Source organism: Dasypus novemcinctus, chromosome 5 (assembly GCF_030445035.2).
Source record: "Dasypus novemcinctus isolate mDasNov1 chromosome 5, mDasNov1.1.hap2, whole genome shotgun sequence".
NCBI lineage: Eukaryota > Metazoa > Chordata > Mammalia > Cingulata > Dasypodidae > Dasypus > Dasypus novemcinctus.
In genome coordinates this window covers 1988038-1995717 of record NC_080677.1, presented here as the reverse complement: position 1 = coordinate 1995717, position 7680 = coordinate 1988038, and positions in this window count along the sequence as shown.

The window sequence follows — 7680 nt, the reverse complement described above, 5'->3', positions numbered from 1 at the left end:
TTATGAAGGATACTGGAACGGCTTTGTTTTAGATCAGTAAGGCCAGTTTTTCCTGTTTAATAAAAATAAAGCATGCCCAAGACCTTCCTTTCCCATTGGCCTAGAAGAATCTTGTATTTGCTGTTGTCCTCTTAGGACTTCTCACGGTCACGCGTGGCCACAGAGGCCTGCGCAGTCCTGGAGGCCGAACCCCTGCCCCGGGCCCGCGAGGCCCACCCGGCAGGAGGCGGCGGTCGGCGGCGGCGGGAGGAGGGCGGGAGGCGGGCGGGGGGGCGGGAGGGGGGGCAGGAGGGGGCGGGAGGCGGGCGGGGGGGCGGGAGGAGGGCAGGAGGGGGCGGGGGGGCGGGAGGAGGGCGGGCAGTGGCGGCGGGAGGAGGGCGGGAGGCGGGCGGGGGGGCGGGAGGAGGGCGGTCAGCGGCGGCGGGAGGAGGGCAGGAGGCAGGCGGGCGGGGGGGCGGGAGGAGGGCAGGAGGCGGGCGGGGGGAGGAGGGCAGGAGGCGGCGGGAGGAGGGCGGGAGGCGGGCGGGGGGGGCGGGAGGAGGGCAGGAGGCGGCGGGAGGAGGGCGGGCAGCGGCGGCGGGAGGAGGGCAGGAGGCGGCGGGAGGAGGGCAGGAGGCGGCGGGAGGAGGGCAGGAGGAGGGCGGGGGGGGGCGGGAGGAGGGCGGGCAGCGGCGGCGGGAGGAGGGCAGGAGGCGGGCGGGGGGCGGGAGGAGGGCGGGCAGCGGCGGCGGGAGGAGGGCAGGAGGCTGGCGGGGGGGCGGGAGGAGGGCGGGCAGCGGCGGCGGGAGGAGGGCAGGAGGCGGGCGCGGGGGGGCGGGAGGAGGGCGGGGCAGCGGCGGCGGGAGGAGGGCAGGAGGCGCGGGAGGAGAGCAGGAGGCGGCGGGAGGAGGGCAGGAGGCGGGCGGGGGGGCGGGAGGAGGGCAGGAGGCGGGCGGGGGGAGGAGGGCAGGAGGCGGCGGGAGGAGGGCAGGAGGCGGGCGGCGGGAGGAGGGCAGGAGGCTGGCGGGGGGGGGCGGGAGGAGGGCGGGCAGCGGCGGCGGGAGGAGGGCAGGAGGCGGGCGGGGGGGCGGGAGGAGGGCAGGAGGCGGGCGGGGGGAGGAGGGGGGAGGAGGGCAGGAGGCGGCGGGAGGAGGGCAGGAGGCGGGCGGCGGGAGGAGGGCAGGAGGCGGGCGGGGGGGCAGGAGGCGGGCGGGGGGGGCGGGAGGAGGGCGGGCAGCGGCGGCGGGAGGAGGGCAGGAGGCGGGCGGCGGGAGGAGGGCAGGAGGCGGGCGGGGGGGCGGGAGGAGGGCGGGCGGCGGCGGCGGGAGGAGGGCAGGAGGCAGCGGGAGGAGGGCAGGAGGCGGGTGGGGGGGCGGGAGGAGGGCAGGAGGCGGGCGGGGGGAGGAGGGCAGGAGGCGGCGGGAGGAGGGCAGGAGGCGGGCGGCGGGAGGAGGGCAGGAGGCGGCGGGGGGGGCGGGAGGAGGGCGGGCGGCGGCGGGAGGAGGGCAGGAGGCCGGCGGGGGGGCGGGAGGAGGGCGGGCAGCGGCGTCGGGAGGAGGGCGGGGGGGCGGCGGGAGGAGGGCAGGAGGCGGGGGGGGGGCGGCGGGAGGAGGGCAGGAGGCGGCGGGAGGAGGGCAGGAGGCGGCGGGAGGAGGGCAGGAGGCGGGCGGGGGGGCGGGAGGAGGGCGGGCAGCGGCGTCGGGAGGAGGGCGGGGGCGGCGGGAGGAGGGCGGGAGGCGGCGGGAGGAGGGCAGGAGGCGGCGGGAGGAGGGCAGGAGGCGGGCGGGGGGGCGGGAGGAGGGCAGGAGGCGGGCGGGGGAGGAGGGCAGGAGGCTGGCGGGGGGGCGGGAGGAGGGCGGGCAGCGGCGGCGGGAGGAGGGCAGGAGGCGGCAGGAGGCGGCGGGAGGAGGGCAGGAGGCGGGCGGGGGGAGGAGGGCAGGAGGCTGGCGGGGGGGCGGGAGGAGGGCGGGCAGCGGCGGCGGGAGGAGGGCAGGAGGCGGCGGGGGGGGCGGGAGGAGGGCGGGCAGCAGCGGCGGGAGGAGGGCAGGAGGCGGCGGGAGGAGGGCAGGAGGCGGGCGGGGGGGCGGGAGGAGGGCGGGCAGCGGCGGCGGGAGGAGGGCAGGAGGCGGGCGGGGGGGCGGGAGGAGGGCAGGAGGCGGGCGGGAGGAGGGCGGGAGGCGGGCGGGAGGAGGGCGGGAGGCGGGCGGGCAGCGGCGTCGGGAGGAGGGCGGGGGGGCGGCGGGAGGAGGGCAGGCGGCGGCGGCGGGAGGAGGGCAGGAGGGGGCGGGAGGAGGGCAGGAGGCGGGGGGAGGAGGGCGGGGGGGCGGGGGGAGGAGGGCGGGAGGCGGGCGGGAGGCGGGCGGGCAGCGGCGTCGGGAGGAGGGCGGGGGGGCGGCGGGAGGAGGGCAGGCGGCGGCGGCGGGAGGAGGGCAGGAGGGGGCGGGAGGAGGGCGGGGGGGCGGGGGGAGGAGGGCGGGAGGCGGGCGGGAGGCGGGCGGGAGGCGGGCGGGAGGCGGGCGGGAGGCGGGCGGGAGGCGGGCGGGAGGCGGGCGGGCAGCGGCGGCGGGAGGAGGGCGGGGGGGCGGCGGGAGGAGGGCAGGCGGCGGCGGGAGGAGGGCAGGCGGCGGGAGGAGGGCAGGCGGCGGCGGGAGGAGGGCAGGCGGGCGGTGGGCGGGCGGAGGGCGGGCGGCGCCGGAGGTCGGAAGGGCCGGCCTTGGAGGCGAGGGGCGGCGGCGTGGGGCCTCGGAGGCCCGGGCCCTGCAGCTGCGGAGCCCGCTCTCTGCTGCGGCCGTAAGAATCCGGCAGGACAGACGGACGGCGCCTGCGCACCTGCCCCGCCCCCGCGCGTCCCCGCCCGTCTCCTACTTTATTTAGGCTGCATTGACTGTATGTAATGATTGAACCTTTCTTTTAATTAGAGAAGTTGTGAGTCTGTAAGACAGCGCTGCACCCCCGCCCCCCGCGCCTTGACTGGGTGGGGGGCGCGTCTCCGCGACGACAGCCCTCTTACACTGGTGCTGCTTCATAAGCAGTGCTGCCTTTGCTACCACTGGTGAATGCGCATTGAATTACCCCCTTCTAGCTTCCACTGTTGACCTTAGGCGTGTCTTTCACCCAATACCACCGTATAATGCCCACATTGTAGTAGTACTGTGCATGTTATAGCTCCTGGAAGAGCAGTCTTCTTGTACTAGCAGCTATAGGCCTTTCTCTACAGCAGGGTTCACTGTGCTGTGCAGTCCTGTTTTTTTCAAGTTTTATCTAATATATGCATCCTAACGTTTCCCCTTCCAACCGCATTCACCTCTACAGGTTAGTGCTGTCGGTGCTTCACTGTGGGCCCTCACCACCATCCACTTCTGAACATTTACTATCATCCTACATAAAAAAACTGTACAAGTTAAGCATTAACTACCCATTCCCTAACCCCCATCTATCTCCTGGTAACCTATATTCTAGACTCAAACTCCACTCGCCTATTATAATTCATTCATAACAATGAAATCACACATTATTTGTCCTTTTGTGTCTGGCTTATTTCACTCAACATATTGTCCTCAAGGTTCATCCGTGTTGCATGCATCATGACTTTGTTGCTTTTTTCAGCTGAGTAATATTACATCATACACATATATAAAACACATCTTCTTTATCCACACATTGGTTGCTTCCATCTTTGGGCAATTGTGAAGAATGCTGCTAGGAACATCAGTGTAAAACATCTGCTCGAGGCCCTGCTACCAGTTCTTCTCAGTATCTACCTAGTAATGGGGTTGCCATATCATATGGTAACTATACTCAGCTTTCTGAGGAACTGCCCAACTGGCTTCCACAGCAGCTCACCATTTTACATTGGAACCAGTAATGAATGAGTGTTGCTATTTCTTCACACACTTTCCAACACATGTAGTTTTCTGGGGGTTTTTTGTTTTTGTTGTTGTTGTTCTGTTTATTTTAATGTATGATGGTCTTTATTTATAACTTTATTGGCAAAAAGGAAGAGGGAAACTTTTATTTTTTTTTTTTTTATTTATTTAATTTTTTTTTTTATTGACTTTGTAATAATATTACATTAAAAATATATATGTGAGGTCCCATTCAACCCCACCCCCCCACCCCCCCTCTCCCCCCCCCCCCAACAACACTCGTTCCCATCATCATGACACATCCATTGGATTTGGTAAGTACATCTTTGGGCACCTCTGCACCTCATATACATTGGTTCACATCATGGCCCATACTCTCCTCTATTCCATCATGTAGGCCCTGTGAGGATTTACAATGTCCGGTGATTAAGAGGGAAACTTTTAAAACACAGGGCATTGCTGCTTATCCTGTCAAATTAAAGAAGTTCCATTTTAAATGTCCATTTGACTAACTGTCCAAAGACATACAACACTAAATCGGCATATGCAGGTTCCTTTGTGAAGCACAGTGCTTGTATTTTATGCAGTCTTCTTAATATATAAATACATAAGAAATCAAATCACTCATTAAAAATTACATTAAGTGAAGACTATTCTAAATTTAAATTTATGTTGTTCCTGGTAATAATACCCAGTGAAAATCAAAATTGGAAAAGCAGGTACACTTCCCACTTGACTAGACAGTTACAACATTTTCTGCAACAACCATTATGTTTCAATTTATCAAAAACTACTCTAAACTTACTATGAAATGTAATCAAAGTCAGAAAAGAAGACGTAGGGAGAATTTTCCTTTTTTGGAGAAGCACGTGCTTTCCAGAATCCGCATGGGAAATAAACGTCCTGTTGTAGAATTCCAGGAGGAAAAACATTAGTATAGCCAATTTTAACTCATGTAGAGCTGACAGTTTTTTTCATTGACTTGTTTGGTGTCACTTTTCTAGATCAAAAGTGTTTAATTCTTTAGTGTTGCAGTTTTTTATAATAGTGGCCATTCTAGTAGGTGTGAAATGATATCTCACTGTGTTTTTGTTTCTTTGTTTGTCTGTTGTTGTTTTTGAGGTACTGGGACTGGGGATTGAATCTAGGACCTCGTATGTGGGAGGCTGGTGCTCAACCATTGAGCCACGTTGGCTCCGCTGTGTAGGCCCCTTCATATGCTTGTTCATTGTCTGCTCATTGTCTGCTTATTTTCTTTAGGAGGCACTGGGAATCGAACCTGGGACCTCCCATGTGGGACGTGGGTGCTCAACTGCTTGCGCCACACCCACTCCCCTCTCATTATAGCTTTGATTTACATTTCCCTAATACTAGTGATGTCGAGCATCTTTTCATCTGCTTTTTAGCCACTTGTATTTCCTCTTTGAAGTAATGTCTACTCATGTCTTTGCCCATTTTTAAATTGAGTTGTCTCTTTATTGTTCAGTTTTTAAATTATTTTATAGATTATAGATAATAAACCTTATCATATATGTGGTTTCCAAATATTTTCTCACATTGAGCAGGTTGTCTTTTTACTTTCTTGACAAAGTCCTTTGAGACACATTTTTAAATTTGATGCAGTTCCATTATCTACTTTTTCTTTTGCAGCTTGTGCTCTGTGTCTAAAGTCCAAGAAAGTGTTGCTTATTACAAGACCTTGAAGATATTTCCCTACATTTTCTCCTAGGAGTTTTATAGTCCTGGGTTTTATATTTAGGTCTTTGTTCCATTTTGAATTAATTTTGTATATGGTGTGAAATAGGGGTCTTGGTTCTTTCTGTTGCATATGGATATGGATATCAAGTTCTCCCAGAACCATTTATTGTAGAGACTGCTTTTTTCCCCTGTTGAATGGATGTAGTATCCTTGTGAAATATCAGTTGACCATTGATGTGAGAATCTATTTCTGAACTCTCAATTTGATTCCATCGGTCACTATATTTATCCTTATATCAGTACAACCACTGTACCTTTGTAATATGCTTTAAAGTCAGGAAGTGTCGGTCCTCCAACTTCTTTCTATTTTTAAGATGTCTTTGGCCATTCAGGGTCACTTGTTCTTCCAAACAAATTTGATAATTGGATTTTCCATTTCTGCAAATTAGACTGATGACATTTTGAACCATATTTTCTCTTTATCTCCTTAAATTGATTTAGAATATTAGTTTGTTGAACACCTTGGATTGGTTATTCCATATTCTATGTGTCCTCAGTACTTGTAAATTGTTCCTTTGATTGGGCCATAACTTCCTATTTCTCAGTATGGCATAAATTTTTCTTGATTTCTAGGCATCTGATTATCTTAATGAGTTTACACAGAAGGTAGTTTTTCTCTCTTACCTAGTGTTTTATTGTTGATAGGCTTCAAGTTAAGGCTGTTCCTTGGCACTTGGTCCAATTTATTGTAGACCTTTAGAGTAGCCCATGTTTAACTGATCAGATTTCTTTCAGTTTTTCTTCATATGATTCTTGCCTTGGATGTGTGGTGCAGTTTTTAAGATTGCACTATTCAGGCAACTGTTTCACTCTCAGAGACTTTCCCAAGTCAGTATTTCCCAGCCAAAATAGGACCAGGGACCCACAGAGGGAGCATAGACTGGCTCTAATATGCCCTGGGGAGGGGCCTGGGAGTGAAGTTGAACTTCCTTTCGATGGGTTTTGAAGCCGTGCTTTCCTGGCCTGCCCATGGCACTCATCTGAAAACTTCCCCACAGCCCTAAGAAAGCTGTCTTTGAATCTCAACCACCTCCACCCATGTAGGGAGCAGGGTAGAAATAGAAACAATGGTGCCATCAGGGCAGGTTGAAAGAGTAGCTTAGAGCTGGGACCCAGGGATATGAATTAGCTAATCAAAGCTGTGGTCAGTGCTTGGTTCTGTGTGTCCCCCCAATCTTGGGGAAGAGCTGCTCTTCAGTAAATAGCTCCCTGCCACCCGAGGAGGCATTTTGTCTTTAAATCTCCACACTCTCCACCTTTTGGGGGTGGGTTTGAAACTGTGGCTGATGCTGCTTTGTCCTGCGCAGGTTGAAACAGTAGCTCAGAGCTGGGACCCAGCAATCTGAACTTCTTATTCAAAAGTTATGATCAGTACTTGACCATATCCAGGCCTGTTCTTGCAGAGCAGGATTTTTATGCCACTTTCTGACAGCAGCAGCTGGCCAGGGACTGGATCCTGAGGCCGCCTGCCATGGGGGAGGTGGGGGCGGGGGCTGCCAGCAGCTGCTGCCTGAAGAATGCTTCTCAAGGTCTTTACTTGTGGCTTCTCAACCTCCTCCTTCTGCTCTCCCTGGATACTACACAGTGTTCTTCTGACCTCTAGAGAGTCAGAACGGTTTCGAATAGTTGCTCTCTGTTTAATAGGTGTTTTTGAGGATGGACTGAGTTGTAGAGTTCCCTACTCCACCATCTTCCCTGAAAATTCTCTGCCCATCACCATTTTGATGAGCCTTTGTACTTAGCATTGTTACTGGAGTGACTTATGATTTTGGGGTGTTGTGATAGAATGAATGTATTTTATATGTGAAAATAGCTTGTCTTTTGGGGATCTAGAGGGTGGACTGGGGGAGTCTGGTATTATACACCCTGGAAGAACATGCTCCTAAACTTAATCCAGGAGTTGGGCTCAAACGCTTGTGAATAGGCTGTTTCTTCAGTTTGGGTGTGGTCCAGCCAAATCAGGATGGGTCTTAATCCTATTAGTATGGGCCTTGTGGAAAGGTCACATTGAGAGAGACAGCCAGAGGGAGCAGAGAGAAGAGGAGTGTCAATGGAATGTGGACGAGACAGTGGAAGT